This window comes from Rana temporaria, chromosome 9 (assembly GCF_905171775.1).
Source record: "Rana temporaria chromosome 9, aRanTem1.1, whole genome shotgun sequence".
Lineage (NCBI taxonomy): Eukaryota > Metazoa > Chordata > Amphibia > Anura > Ranidae > Rana > Rana temporaria.
Window position 1 is genome coordinate 23,625,105 of NC_053497.1, and position 16,772 is coordinate 23,641,876.

Sequence of the window (16,772 nt, forward strand, 5' to 3'; positions counted from 1 at the left end):
GGACGGGAGCTGGGAGGAAGGACCGGGACGGGAGCTGGGAGGAAGGATCGGGGCAGGAACTGGGAGGAAGGATCGGGGCAGGAACTGGGAGGAAGGATCGGAGCGGGAACTGGGAGGAAGGATCGGGGCGGGAGCTGGGAGGAAGGATCGGGGCGGGAGCTGGGAGGAAGGATCGGGGCGGGAGCTGGGAAGGAGCAGGGCGGGAGCTGGGAAGGAGCAGGGCGGGAGCTGGGAAGAAGGACCGGAGCGGGAGCTGGGAAGAAGGACCGGAGCGGGAGCTGGGAGGAAGGACCGGGGCGGGAGCTGGGAGGAAGGACCGGGTGGGAGCTGGGAGGAAGGACCGGGTGGGAGCTGGGGAGGAAGGACCGGGGCAAAAGCTGGGAGGACGGACCGGAGTGAGAGCTGGGAGGAAGGACCGGAGCGAGAGCTGGGAGGAAGGACCGGGGCGGAAGCTGGGAGGAAGGACCGGGGCGGGAGCTGGGAGGAAGGACTGGGGAGGGAGATGGAAGGAAGGCCCGGGGCGGGAGATGGGAGGAAGGCCCGGGGCGGGAGATGGGAGGAAGGATCGGGGCGGGAGCTGGGAGGAAGGACCGGGGCAGGAGCTGGGAGGAAGGACCGGGGCGGGAGCTGGGAGGAACTGATAGGATAGGAAACAGGAGGAAGTCATAGAATAGGAGGCAGGAGGAAGTCATAGGAAAAGGAGGCAGGAGGAACTCAAAGGAGAAGAGACAGGAGAAACTCATAGGATAAGAGAAAGGAGAAACTCATAGGATAAGAGAAAGGAGAAACTCATAGGATAAGAGGATAAGAGAAAGGAGAAACTCATAGGATAAGAGAAAGGAGAAACTCATAGCATAAGAGAAAGGAGAAACTCATAGGATAAGAGAAAGGAGAAACTCATAGGATAAGAGAAAGGAGAAACTCAGGATAAGAGAAAGGAGAAACTCAGGATAAAAGAAAGGAGAAACTCAGGATAAAAGAAAGGGGAAACTCAGGATAAGAGAAAGGAGAAACTCAGGATAAGAGAAAGGAGAAACTTATAGGATAAGAGAAACTCATTGGATAGGAGAAACTCATTGGATAGGAGAAACTCATTGGATAGGAGATAGGAGGAAGTGGAACTCATAGGATAGAAGATTGGAGAAACTCATAGGATAGAAGATAGGAGGAACTCATGTACAGACATATTGCTGTCAGGGTCCCTGAAAGCCATAGGGAGCTGGTGGGTGATTCCATTAACTGGCTTCTACTCAAAACTAAAATAAAAGCCTTGGATGGACAGATCCTTTAAATAAGCAAATTATTAGTAAGCGGCACAAACACATACAGGAGACATATGAACAAAACAAATGCCGATTATACGCTAAACCAATATACACTAGTGGAGAATTTATAGTGTGTCAGCTTTTAGACAACATAACCAATTCCATTTCCACTCCACTGCTCTGTGCCTGAACTTTACTAGTCCATAATGGAGAAGAGCAATTCCCATTCCATCCCGCTACAGTGTGTGAGTGATGTGCAGCCCCGGTTGCGACCGTTCATGTACAATGTATGTAATTACAGAGCTTGTCACTTTACTTTTTCAATAAACCTTGTATGAGAGAAACACTTGGATGCTAAAACTGTCTATTAAATGAATAGAGACAAACTGCTTGCAGATTGCTGCATTGCGTATAATATCTACAAGACTGACCATGGAGACTACTTAGGTCCGGATACAGCTCAGTGTTCTGAAGATTACAAATCATTGGAGTCTAGTACTGGAAAAAGCTTTGACTGCATGGTCAACAACAGTGGTTCTCAACCTTATTGAGACCAGGGCCCAGTAAAGTCTTCCAAAACTTTCTAGGCCCAAGAAAAAAAATATATACCGTATTTATCAGCGTATACCGCACACTTTTTTGCCCTGAAAATCAGGGCAAAATCGTGGGTGCGTGGTATACGCCGATACCCGCTTTCCCGCGCCGAGTTTGAATACTGCGCCGACATATACCGAGCGCAGTACACTCGTGTATCGTCGGGCAGTCTCGGGTCCTCTCGCGCTGACGTCCTGGACGTACAGGACGTCAGCGCGAGAGTTACCGAGCCTGCCCGACGATACACGAGTGTACTGCGCTCGGTATATGTCGGTGCAGTATTCAAACTCGGCGCGGGAAACGAGCGGGGAGGACGCCGCAGAAGGACGCCAGACCCGACGAAGAGGACACCCGAAGCCGCAGACGGACGCTGGACCCGACGTGGCCGCCGATGGACGCCACGCAAGACACCAAAACTGTAAGTACAAAAAAAACGTTTTTTCCACAGGAATTCGGGGCAACTTTAGGGGTGCGCGCTATACGCAGGAGCGCGCTATACCCCGATAAATACAGTACCTACACCATAAAAGTATTGGACTAAAAAAACATGTATTGAAATTCTGGAGGGCTCTGGATGGGGCTAGATCATGGGTGCTCAACCTGTGGCCCTCCAGCTGTTGCGGAACTACAAGTCCCATCATGCCTCTGCCTTTGGGAGTCATGCTTGTAATTATCAGAATTACAATGCCTCATGAGACTTGCAATACCTGGAGGGCCACAGGTTGAGCACACCTGGGCTAGATGCTGCTGTCGAGGGATTGAGGTTCTGGAGAGGGTTAGAGGTCTCTGTAGCAGACTTGGTGGCCTCCAGGGAAGGAGGCTGGGGGAAACAGTGGGGGGCAGTCTCTGGAGAGGGATGGAGGTCTCTCCAGAAGGGTGGTAACATCACAGGGGCACTGTGGGAGCCTGGGGGCACTATGGAAGGTCAGGGGGTAGTGTGGCACACTGTTGAAGGTTGGGGATATTATGGCAGACTGGAGGCTCTGTAGTAGGCTGGGAACACTTTGGGAGGATGACGAGCACTGTGGCCCACCATGGAAGGTTAAATTAGACATCTAGGCAAAAAAAAAAATCTAATTTGGACAGAGTGGTGATAATTTTTTCCCTGCAAATTAAGGGAATCCCTTGGGGGCCCCCAGATTACCAGAATTTTTGTCCCCATTGGAAGATTTCCCCTCTGTTACCTTTCTGGGGACAACCCAAAATTTGAGAGGGTGTATCTCCTTAACGGGGGCACAGACACCAATAAAAACTGAAAGGGGTTCTAATACCTCTACACTCTATCCAAAATCAAAAAGAAAAAAAAGTTTTGCATTTAGTTATACTTTAAGGAGCTTTATGAAGGCAGGTAAGTAAGAATGGGATTGGATGATATGGACAAAAAATAAATAAAAAAATGATTATATATATACCGGGATTCAGAAAGATTGCCATTTCTTTAGAGCGGCGTAGCGCATCCGATATGTGCTACGCCGACGTAACCTAGAGTGGCTCGTACTGTATTCACAAAGCACTTGCTCCCTTTCTTACGCCGGGGTAACGTAAAATGGCCGGCTTAAGCCCGCGTAATTTCTAAGTATCAAGGCAGTGGGCGTGTTGTATTATAATGAAGCATGACCTCATGTAAATGCATGGCCGATCGAACGGCGCACGTGCGCGCATGCTCAGTATCACGTCGCAAATACTCCCTAAGATACGTCGGCTCAATGCTTTCGCCGTGAACGTAACTTACGCCCAGGCCCATTCACGTACGACTTACGCAAACGACGTAAAATACGACGCTGTTCCGACGTTTCCGACTTACCCCTGCTTTATGAGGGGTAAACTTACGCCGGACATAAGCCTTATGTAAACGGCGTAGCTAAATCCGACGGGCGCAAGTACGTTCGTGAATCGGCGTATCTAGGTCATTTCCATATTCAACGCGTAAATCTACGGAAGCGCCCCTTGCGGCCAGCGTAAATATGCACCCAAGATACGACGGCGTAAGAGAGTTACGTCGGTCATATCTTGGCTAAATTCAGGCCTAACTGCCTTTCTGAATAAGCGCATAGATACGACGGCGCTCATTTGGACTTACGACGGCGTATCTGGAGATACGCCGTCGTAAGTCCTTTCTGAATCCCGGCCATACTGTATATATATTCTATGTAAAGGATAAGAACAGTCATAATGTACTGTGAGATCAACTTTAGCTTGAAGAACATGTTTCCTTGAGAAAAGTCTGTTCAAAGTCCAGGGCCGTCTTTAAGGCAGGGCAAAAGGGGAAGCTGCCCTGGGCCCTGTCATTGTTCTGGGGCCCAAAGCAGCTGCCTCATACTTGCCAATTATCCCAGTTTAAATTCCCTTGTCCCTTGAAGTTTTAGTCATGTGCCGTGTCCTGATATCTCAGTGTGAAGTGCTGCTACTACTGCTGCCCAGCTCTGCCCTATTGTTGTGTACAGATGACTCACCTGCAGATCAAGGGGCAGATTCACGTAGAATGGCGCAACTTTGTGCGGGCGTAACGTATCCTATTTACGTTACGCCTGCGCAACTTTTACAGGCAAGTGTCGTATTCTTAAAAGAAAGTTGTGGTGGCCGGCGTAAGCACGCCTAATTCAAATAGTGGAGAGGTGGGCGTGTGTTATGTAAATTAGGCTTGACCCGACGTGATTGAAGTTTTTCCCGAACGGCGCATGCGCCATACGTGGAATTTCCCAGTGTGCATTGCTCCAAAGTACGCCGCAAGGACGTATTGGTTTCGACGTGAACGTAAATGACGTCCAGCCCCATTCACGGACGAATTACGCAAACGGCGTAAAAAATTAAAAATTTGACGCGGGAACGACGGCCATACTTAACATTGATGCGCCGCACTTACGCCACCATATAGCAGGGGTAACTATACGCCGGGAAAAGCCTAACGTAAACGGCGTAAATGTACTGCATCGGCCGGGCGTAGGTTCGTGAATTTGCATATCTTGCTGATTTACATATTTCAACGCGTAAATCAGCGTACACGCCCCTAGTGGTCAGCGGAAAAATGCAGTTACGATCCGACGGCGTAAGAGACTTACGCCTGTCGGATCTAATAGATATCTATGCGTAACTGATTCTAAGAATCAGGCGCATAGATACGACCGGCCGGACGCAGAGATACGACGACGTATCTGGAGATACGCCGTCGTATCTCCTCTACGAATCTGGCCCCCAGTGTTTACATGTAAATAACCGGCATTTATATGTAAATAGCTGAGGTCGGCGGCATTCATATGTAAATAAAGGCGGCAGTGAAGAGATGATGTGCTGTAGCCTCTAGCAACCAATCAGTGAGCAGTATTACTGTACAGTAATCTCTAGCAACCAATCAACAAGAAGAAATCATGTGCTGTAACCTCTAGCAACTAATCAGTGAGCCGTAATGTGTGCTGTAACCTCTAGCAACCAGTCAGTAAGCGGTAATATGCTGTAACCTCTGCCAACCAATCGCAATCACTGCCTGATCTGATACAGCAAACCGATTTTAAGTCTAGCTGATATTTATTGTATGTCTCAGAGCAGGTGGAGAGCAAAATTGCATGGGGGGCCCCCACAATTTTTTTTGCCCAGGGTCCAATCAACATTAACCGGTTGCCGACCGCCGCATGTATATGTACGTCCACAGAATGGCACGTACAGGCAGATGGGCGTACATGTACGTCCCTGCCTTTCTGCGGTTTGGGGTGTCCGATCGGGACCCCCCCGCTACATGCGGCGGTCGGTAACCCACGGGGAGCGATCCGGGACGAGGGCGCAGCTATTCGTTTCTAGCCGCCCCCTCGCGATCGCTCCACGGAGCTGAAGAACGGGGAGAGCCGTATGTAAACACGGCTTCCCCGTGCTTCACTGTGGCGGCGTATCGATCGTGTGATCCCTTTTATAGGGAGACTCGATCGATGACGTCAGACCTACAGCCACACCCCCCTACAGTTGTAAACACACACTAGGTGAACCCTAACTCCTACAGTGCCCCCTGTGGTTAACTCCCAAACTGCAACTGTCATTTTCACAATAAACAATGCAATTTAAATGCATTTTTTGCTGTGAAAATGACAATGGTCCCAAAAATGTGTCAAAATTGTCCGAAGTGTCCACCATAATGTCGCAGTCACAAAAAAAAAATCGCTGATCGCCGCCATTAGTAGTAAAAATTTTTTTTTTTATAAAAATGCAATAAAAACTATCCCCTATTTTGTAAACGCTATAAATTTTGCGCAAACCAATCGATAAACGCTTATTGCGATTTTTTTTACCAAAAATAGGTAGAAGAATACGTATCGGAATAAACTGAGGAAAAAAAAATGTTATATATGTTTTTGGGGGATTTTTATTGTAGCAAAAAGTAAAAAATATTGCATTTTTTTCAAAATTGTCGCTCTATTTTTGTTTATAGCGCAAAAAATAAAAAAACACAGAGGTGATCAAATACCACCAAAAGAAAGCTCTATTTGTGGGGAAAAAAGGACGCCAATTTTGTTTGGGAGCCACGTCGCACGACCGCGCAATTGTCTGTTAAAGCGACGCAGTGCCGAATCGCAAAACCTGGCCTGAGCATTTAGCAACAAAATGGTCCGGGGCTTAAATGGTTAAAGATGACCCTGTCCATGGTCCTATATCTTATCAAATTTTTTGGAGCTATTACAGAGTATATGGGTGAGCTTGGCATTAATCATGATCCAATGGAGTTTACTTTTTGTTTGTGTATTTAAATCTGCTAGTACATTGCTAGTACATTCTGCTAGTACACACCCCTTCCCTCAGACTGACCATGTTACTGTCTAATTGTGCTCCTTCATCCAGAGTGGAGACACGGCAAGGTTCGGTTCACATATGTGCGAATTGCATGCTTTTTGAACCGCTTCCGATTCGCATGACATGTGAACCTATATGGCTTGGAGGTATAGTGCCTAGTGAGAATGACACTGGGGTGGATTCAGGTAGGGGCGCGCACTACTATGGATGCGCAGCGTACCGTTTTTACGCTGCGCCTCCGTAAATTACCTGCGCTACGCTTCATTCACGAAGCAGTAGCTCCGTAATTTTCGTGTGCGCTCTGGAAAACTGCCCGGCGTAAGCGCGCGTAATTTAAATGATCCCGTAGGGGGCGTGGATCATTTAAATTAGGCGCGTTCCCGCGCCGAACGTAGTGCGCATGCTCCGTCGGGAAACTTTACCGACGTGCATTGCGGTAAATGACGTCGCAAGGACGTCATTTGCTTCAACGTGAACGTAAATGGCGTCCAGCGCCATTCACGATTCACTTACGCAAACGACGTAATTTTAAAAAATCGCGACGCGGGAACGACGGGTTTACTTGGCATTGGCTGCCCCTGCTAATAGCAGGAGCAAACTTACGCAGAACCCGACGAACGCAAACGACGTAAAATGCGAACGCAGGGCGCGCGTACGGTTGTGAATCGGCGTGAGTATGCAATTTGCATACTCTACGCTGACCACTACGGGAACGCCACCTAGCGGCCATCGTAAGAATGCAGCCTACGATACGACGGCATAAGAGCCTTATGTCAGTCATATCTTAGGCTGCAGTCGGCGTATCGACCTTTCTGAATCAGGAGCAGTCGATACGCCGGTGCAACTAAGCAATTGCGCTGCGTATCTATGGATACGCAGACGCAATTGCTTACTGAATCCACCCCACTGATCTTGGCTCCGTGTATTTGGAGAGGAGATCAGTGTCATGTGACACAGAGCCCATCCCCCCTACAGTAAGAAACACTATGGAGGGAACACTTCTCCCCTACAGCGCCACCTAGTGGTTAACCCATCCACTGCCAGTGTCATTTTCACAGTAAGTAATGCATTTTTATAGCACGGATCGCTGTGAAAATGACAATGGTCCCAAAAATGTGTCAAAAGTGTCCGATGTGTCCGCCATAATGTCGCAGTCACGAAAAAATCACTGATCACTGCCTTTACTAGTAAAAAAAAAATATTGAATAAAAATGCCATAAAACTATCCCCTATTTTGTAGACGCTATGGCCCAGATTCACAAAGCACTTACGCCGGCGTATAACAAGTTACGCCGACGTAAGTGCAAATGTGCGCCGTCGTATCTGAGCGCCAGACCCACAAACAGATATGCGCCTAAAACCAGGCTACACCCCGCCGACGTAGCTTGCTTACGCCGGCGTAGGGTGGGCGCACATTGAGGCTGGGTGCATGGTGCCGCTCCCATTGATTAGCCATTCAAACATGGAAATGAGGGAAATACGGCGATTCACGAACCTGCGTGCGCCCGACGAGGTGCGCGTAAGTTGTACGTCCGGCGTAAGGTTATTCCCCATAAAGGAGGTGCAACCCAGTAGCAGACATGCAAAGGTCTGCACCAGGGAACGCAAGCCGGCGTATTTTACGTTGGACGTGTGTCTGGCTGGGCGTAGGTTACGTTCACGCCGTACGCAGTGATCCGGCATAGCTTAGGCAGTTGTTCCGACGTGGTTGTGAGCAGGCGCAGGTGGATGCGTCCACGTCAGTTCGTGATACGTATCTGTCTGGCGCTAGGCCCATCATTTGTATGGGGTCACGCCTCATTTGCATGGGTCACCCCCACTTCCACCTACGCCGGCGTACGGCCTCGAACCCCACGCCACGCTGGCGCAGCGTTGGGAGCACTGGCTTGCTGAATGCATTGCTTGCCTCTCTGCGCTGCGTTGGCATAGCGTACATTGGTTACTCTACGGCGGCGTAATGTGCGCCTTGCTCTCTGTGAATCTGGGCCTCTAACTTTTGCGCAAACCAATCAATAAACACTTATTTAGATTTTTACCAAAATTAGGTAGAAGAATACGTATCGGCCTAAACTGAGGAAAAAATAAACTTTTATATCTTTTTTGGGGGATATTTATTATAGCAAAAAGTAAAAAATATTGCATTTTCTTCAAAATTGTCGCTCTATTTTTGTTTATAGCGCAAAAAAAAAAAAACGCGGAGGTGATCAAATACCACCAAAAGAAAGCTCTATTTGTGGGGAAAAAAAAGGACATTTATTTTCTTTGGGAGCAACGTCGCACGACTGCGCAATTGTCAGTTAAAGCGACGCAGTGCCGAATCGCAAAAAGCGGCCTGGTCTTTGACCACCCAAATGGTCCGGGCTGAAGTGGTTCATTTTTTACAAAAAATAATTGGGGTGCATATTGGGTTTTGATTTTTTCAAATTCACTGACAAAAAAGTGTCAGAAAAGGCTTTTAGCTGGATTCACGTAGGGCGGCGTATGTTTCAGCCTGCGTAGCATACCGTATTTACGCTACGCCGCTGTAAGTCAGAGAGGCAAGAGCTGTATTCACAAAGCACTTGCCTCCTAAGTTACGGCGGCGTAGCGTAAATGGGCCGGCGTAAGCGCGCCTAATTCAAATTGTGAAGAGGTGGGCGTGTTTTATGTAAATAAACCATGACCCCACGTAAATGACGTTTTGAACGAACGGCGCATGCGCCGTCCGTGGACGTATCCCAGTGCGCATGCTCCAAATTACGCCGCAAGGACTTATTGGTTTCGACGTGAACGTAAATTACGCCCAGCCCCATCCACGGACGACTTACGCAAACGACGTAAAAATTTCTAAATTTGACGCAGGACCGACGTCCATACATTAGCTAGGCCAGCTTTTTGTTGGACTAACTTTACGCCTGAAAACGCCTTACGTAAACGGCGTATCTTTACTGCGACGGACAAGCATATGTTCGTGAATAGGCGTATCTTGCTGATTTACGCATTCTAGGCGTAAATCAGCGTACACGCCCCTAGCGGCCGGCCTAAGTAGAAAGCTAAGATACGACGGCGCAGGCCGTCGTATCTTAGCTAGATTTAAGTGTATCTCATTTTGAGAATACACTTAAAGGGGAGTTCCAGCCATTTGTATGTTTATTAAAAGTCAGCAGCAACAAAAAGTGTAGCTGCTGGCTTTTAATAAACAGGCACTTACCTGCTCCAGCGCTCCAGCGACGCGCCGGCCGGGGCTCCGCTCCTCTTCCCCCCTCCCCGGCCGGCGTCTTCATCTTCAGTGTGGGCACCCGGCCGTGACAGCTTTCGGCTTCACGGCCGGGCACCCACTGCGCATGCGCGAGCGCGAGCGGCGCGGCACTGCGCATGCGCGAGCGGCGCGGCCCGGCGCCGCGCCGTGTAATTGGCCAGGAGATCGCCTAGGACCTGTGACGTGTCCTAGGCGATCGCCTACAGCAGCCACTTCCTGAAGGCGACTAAGCTTAGTCGCCTACAGGAAGGAGGAAGTGGGACAGGAAGTCCCACTCGTGCTGAAGCCCCCACTCCCCCCCCAAAAAAATTACATGCCAAATGTGGCATGTAAGGGGGAGAGGAGTGGATTGAGAGGAAGTTCCAAATTTGGGTGGAACTCCTCTTTAAAGATACGACGGCGCAGATTCAGAGTTACGACGGCGTATCTACTGATACGCCGGCTTAACTCTTTCTGAATCTAGCTATTGGTCTTCAACTGGGTATGGAAGAATTTGATTCCGCGATGGGCAGCCAATCATATGGCACTAGCAGAATAAGAAAAGATGCCGAGTGCTTTTGTGCAGCAAAATCATTTTGACAGTCAAAGTTGAACGCCGAGACGGTAGACGTAGCCTTAAGCAAAGGACACGCCGGGGTCAGCTCACATACACGTAATTACTTTCCATTTATCTATTATTCGGACTTGTTTAAGCAAAGCTTGCGGGATCCTTCCTCTGTCTTCTATTACAAAAAGCTTCTCTGGAATACAATGAATTCTCTATTGAATCACGCCGGTAATGGAAGGCGAGTATCATACTGTGCGCCATCGCAGAAAATACTAATACATGGATGAAATACACACTATGCCGCGTACACACGATCGGACATTCCGACAACAAAACCGTGGATTTTTTTCCGATGGATTGTTGGCTCAAACTTGTCTTGCATACACACGGTCACACAAATGTTGTCGGAAATTTCGATAGCCAAGAAAGCGGTCACGTACAACACTACGACGAGCTGAGAAAAATTCAGTGGGCCAGATTCAAGAAGCAATTGCGCCTGTGTAACCATAGGTTAGCGAATGCTCCTGATTCAGGAACATCGTTACGCCGACTGCAGCCTAAAATATGCGTGGCATAAGGCTCTTATGCCACGCAGATTTTAGGCTGCATTCTTGCGTTGGCCGCTAGGGGGCGCTCCCATTGTGATCTGTGTATAGTATGTAAATTGCATACTAACACCGATTCACAACGTTGCGCGAGCCCTGCGTACGCAAATTACGTAGTTTGCGTACGTAGGGTTTCGCGTAAGGTTACACATCCTAATAGCAGGCGCAGCCAATGCTATAGGATACCCACGTTCCCGCGTCGCGATATTTAAAATCTACGTCGTTTGCGTAAGTGAATCGTGAATGGCGCTGGACGCCCTTCACGTTCACTTTGAAGCAAATGACGTCCTTGCGACGTCATTTGCCCAATGCACGTCGGGAAAGTTTCCCGACGGAGCATGCGCTCTACGCTCGGCGCGGGAGCGTGCCTAATTTAAATGATTCCTGCCCCCGGCAGGATCATTTACATCGCGCGCGCTTTTACGCCGGGCAATTTTGCCGGCACGCCCTCGCAATTTACGGAGCTACTGCTGGGCCAGTGATTCCGAGCATGGGGCAAATTGATTGAGCATGGGTAGGATTTTTGTGCGTCGGAATTGGCTACAGATGATCGGAATTTCCGACAAGGGGGTAGATTCAGGTAGGGGCGCGCACTGATACGGCGGCGCAGCGTATCGTCTTTACGCTACGCCGGCGTAAATTACAGGAGCAAGCGCTGTAATCACAAAGCACTTGCTCCGTAATTTGTGGCGGCGTAGCGTAAAAGGGGCCGGCGTAAGCGCGCGTAATTCAAATGATCCGGTAGGGGGCGTGGATCATTTAAATTAGGCACGTTCTCGCCACGAACGTACTACGCATGCGCCATCCCTCAAATTTCCCGACGTGCATTGCGGTAAATGACGTCGCAAGGACGTCATTGGTTTCGACGTGAACGTAAATGGCGTCCAGCGCCATTCACGGACGACTTACGCAAATTACGTAACATTTTCAAATCGCGACGCGGGAACGACGTCCATACTTAACATTGGCTGCGCCTCCTAATAGCAGGAGCAACGTTACGACGAAAACGAGTTACGCAAACGACGTAAAAAACTACCGCCGGGCGCACGTACATTTGTGAATCGGCGTAAGTATGTAATTTGCATACTCTACGCTGACAACTACGAAAGCGCCACCTAGCGGCCAGCGTGAGAATGCACCCTAAGATACGACGGCGTAAGAGACTTATGCCAGTCGTATCTTAGGCTAATGTCGGCATATCTAGCTTTCTGAATACAGAAAATAGATACGCCAGCGCAGGTTTGGAATTACGCGGCGTATCTATGGATACGCCGGCGTAATTCTTTCCTAAATCTACCCCAAGAACTTTTGTTGTCGGAAAAATTGATAACCAGCTCTCAAACATTTGTTGTCGGAAATTCCTGACATTGGGGTCAGTGGATGCAATAATAAGCCCCACATTGGGGTCAGTGGATGCAATAATAAGCCCCACATTGGGGTCAGTGACTAATAATAAGCCCCACATTGGGGTCAGTGACTAATAATAAGCCCCACATTGGGGTCAGTGGATGCAATAATAAGCCCCACATTGAGGGCAGGGGCCGCAATAATAAACCCCACATTGGGGTCAGTGACTAATAATAAACCCCACATTGGGGTCAGTGACCAATAATAAGCACCACATTGGGGTCAGTGACCAATAATAAGCCCCACATTGGGGTCAGTGGATGCAATAATAAGCCCCACATTGGGGTCGGTGTCTAATAATAAGCCCCACATTGGGGTCAGTGACCAATAATAAGCCCCACATTGGGGTCAGTGACTAATAATAAACCCCACATTGGGGTCAGTGGATGCAATAATAAACCCCACATTGGGGTCAGTGACTAATAATAAGCCCCACATTGTGGTCAGTGACTAATAATAAGCCCCACATTGGGGTCAGTGACTAATAATAAGCCCCACATTGTGGTCAGTGACTAATAATAAGCCCCACATTGGGGTCAGTGACTAATAATAAGCCCCACATTGGGGTCAGTGGATGCAATAATAAGCCCCACATTGGGGTCAGTGACTAATAATAAGCCCCACATTGGGGTCAGTGACTAATAATAAGCCCCACATTGTGGTCAGTGACTAATAATAAGCCCCACATTGTGGTCAGTGACTAATAATAAACCCCACATTGGGGTCAGTGACTAATAATAAGCCCCACATTGGGGTCAGTGACTAATAATAAGCCCCACATTGGGGTCAGTGACTAATAATAAGCCCCACATTGGGGTCAGTGACTAATAATAAGCCCCACATTGGGGTCAGTGACTAATAATAAGCCCCACATTGGGGTCAGTGACTAATAATAAGCCCCACATTGGGGTCAGTGGATGCAATAATAAGCCCCACATTGGGGTCAGTGACTAATAATAAGCCCCACATTGGGGTCAGTGACTAATAATAAGCCCCACATTGTGGTCAGTGACTAATAATAAGCCCCACATTGTGGTCAGTGACTAATAATAAACCCCACATTGGGGTCAGTGACTAATAATAAGCCCCACATTGGGGTCAGTGACTAATAATAAGCCCCACATTGGGGTCAGTGACTAATAATAAGCCCCACATTGGGGTCAGTGACTAATAATAAGCCCCACATTGGGGTCAGTGACTAATAATAAGCCCCACATTGGGGTCAGTGACTAATAATAAGCCCCACATTGGGGTCAGTGACTAATAATAAGCCCCACATTGGGGTCAGTGACTAATAATAAGCCCCACATTGGGGTCAGTGAATAAGGCTGCATTCACACCTGAGCGTCGGTCGTTCGGTCGTTTTTTTTTGGCCGTTTTCATGCTTATTTGCGTGTTTGCATACAGCGTTGTCCGACGTTTTTTACTTCGCCGTTTTTTATTTTAGCCAATAGGAAAAATTATCATCTTTTCATCACTTGTTGCTATGTTGGTAGATTTTTTTAATCTTCTGCATGGGCGACAAGTTCTATTGATTAAAGCGACGAAACGCCCGTAGCAAACGCCCGTTGTCGCGCAAGTCGCTTGAATCGAGCGTTTCCATTACTTTCTATGGGAAATGGAAACGCTCAAATACGCCCAAACCGCCCGATACGCGCGTGAACCTCCGCTTTTTGGATCCCTCCCCCCCTCCGGTGACACATTTGTGGTATTTGAACCACTTCCGGGTCTGATCCCCGCGGAGAATGTTGAGCGTAGCGCCCTCTTATGTAAGCTGTTAGGTAAAATTCACACACTTTTTTGAAATATTGACACACCCCAATGGCACCACCAATTGTGGAAGGGAGTTCCACGTCGCTACTGCTCCATCTGTAAAGAACCCCTACGCAGTTTAAGGTTAAACCTTTTCTCGTCCAACTTCATTGAGTGGCCGCGTGTCTTCTTAAGTGACCTGAGACTTAATAGTTTCCTCCCAATGCTATAATCACCATTGAGGTACACTATATTGCCAAAAGTATTGGGACACCTGTCTTTACACGCACATGAACATTAATGGCATCCCAGTCTTAGTCTGTAGGGTTCAATATTGAGTTGGCCCAGCCTCTGCAGCTATAACAGCTTCAACTCTTCTGGGAAGACCGTCCACGAGGTTTAGGAGTGTCTATGGGAATGTTTGACCAATCAGGTTGGCCGGTTCTGGCTACCGGTAACCTGATTGGCTGAAGCGTCATCGAGGGCGGGAGAAGACATCGAGGCGAGGGTCGAGGACGTGGATGGCTGACTCCAGTAAAGGTAAGTGCCGGGCGGGGCGGGGGGGGGGGAGGGGAGGCGCACAGCGGCGATGAAGGGCACAGTGGCAACAATTAAAGGGCACAGTGGTAACAATTGATGTGGGCACAGTGGCTGCACTTGATGGGCACAGTGTGGCTGTAATTGTTTTTTTGTTTTTTCGTTTGTTTGCGGCCCCCTAAAAAAAATTTGAGCACCAGCCGCCACTGGCACAAATGTCAGTTAAAGCGACGCAGTGCCGTATCGCAAAATAATGGCCTGGTCAGGAAAGAGGGGTAAATTCTTCCGTGGCTGAAGTGGTTAACACGTTAATTTTTCAGTTTGTTTGCGCCACTTTTCAGTATCGGGGATTGCTCGGTGGTCAGTATCGGGGATTGCTCGGTGGTCAGTATCGGGGATTGCTCGGTGGTCAGTATCGGGGATTGCTCGGTGGTCAGTATCGGGGATTGCTCGGTGGTCAGTATCGGGGATTGCTCGGTGGTCAGTATCGGGGATTGCTCGGTGGTCAGTAGTATCAGGGATTGCTCGGTGGTCAGTATCGGGGATTGCTCGGTGGTCAGTATCGGGATTGCTCGGTGGTCGGTATTGGGGATTGCTCGGTGGTCAGTATCGGGGATTGCTCGGTGGTCAGTATCGGGATTGCTCGGTGGTCAGTATCGGGGATTGCTCGGTGGTCGGTATTGGTGATTGCTCGGTGGTCAGTATCGGGGATTGCTCAGGAGTTAGTAATCAGGGATTGCTCGGTGGTCAGTATCGGGGATTGCTCGGTGGTCAGTATCGGGGATTGCTCGGTGGTCAGTATCGGGATTGCTCGGTGGTCGGTATTGGTGATTGCTCGGTGGTCAGTATCGGGGATTGCTCAGGAGTTAGTAATCAGGGATTGCTCGGTGGTCAGTATCGGGGATTGCTCGGTGGTCAGTATCAGGGATTGCTCGGTGGTCAGTATCGGGGATTGCTCGGTGGTCAGTATCGGGGATTGCTCGTGGTCAGTATCAGGGATTGCTCGGTGGTCAGTATCGGGGATTGCTCAGGAGTTAGTAATCAGGGATTGCTCGGTGGTCAGTATCGGGGATTGCTCGGTGGTCAGTATCAGGGATTGCTCGGTGGTCAGTATCGGGGATTGCTCGGTGGTCAGTATCGGGGATTGCTCGGTGGTCAGTATCGGGGATTGCTCGGTGGTCAGTATCGGGGATTGCTCGGTGGTCAGTATCGGGGATTGCTCGGTGGTCAGTAGTATCGGGGATTGCTCGTGGTCAGTATCAGGGATTGCTCGGTGGTCAGTATCGGGGATTGCTCAGGAGTTAGTAATCAGGGATTGCTCGGTGGTCAGTATCGGGGATTGCTCGGTGGTCAGTAGTATCGGGGATTGCTCGGTGGTCAGTATCGGGGATTGCTCGGTGATCAGTAGTATCGGGGATTGCTCGGTGGTCAGTAGTATCGGGGATTGCTCGGTGGTCAGTATCAGGGATTGCTCGGTGGCCAGTAGTATCAGGGATTGCTCGGTGGTCAGTATCGGGGATTGCTCGGTGGTCAGTATCGGGGATTGCTCGGTGGTCAGTATCGGGGATTGCTCGGTGGTCAGTATCGGGGATTGCTCGGTGGTCAGTATCGGGGATTGCTCGGTGGTCAGTATCGGGGATTGCTCGGTGGTCAGTATCGGGGATTGCTCGGTGGTCAGTATCGGGGATTGCTCGGTGGTCAGTATCGGGGATTGCTCGGTGGTCAGTATCAGGGATTGCTCGGTGGTCAGTAGTATTGGTGATTGCTCGGTGGTCAGTATCGGGGATTGCTCGGTGGTCAGGATGATCGGGATTGCTCGGTGGTCAGTAGTATCGGGTATTGCTCAGGAGTTAGTAATCAGGGATTGCTCGGTGGTCAGTATCGGGTATTGCTCAGGAGTTAGTAATCAGGGATTGCTCGTGGTCAGTATCAGGGATTGCTCGGTGGTCAGTATCAGGGATTGCTCGGTGGTCAGTATCGGGGATTGCTCGGTGGTCAGTATCGGGGATTGCTCGGTGGTCAGTATCGGGGATTGCTCGGTGGTCAGTATCAGG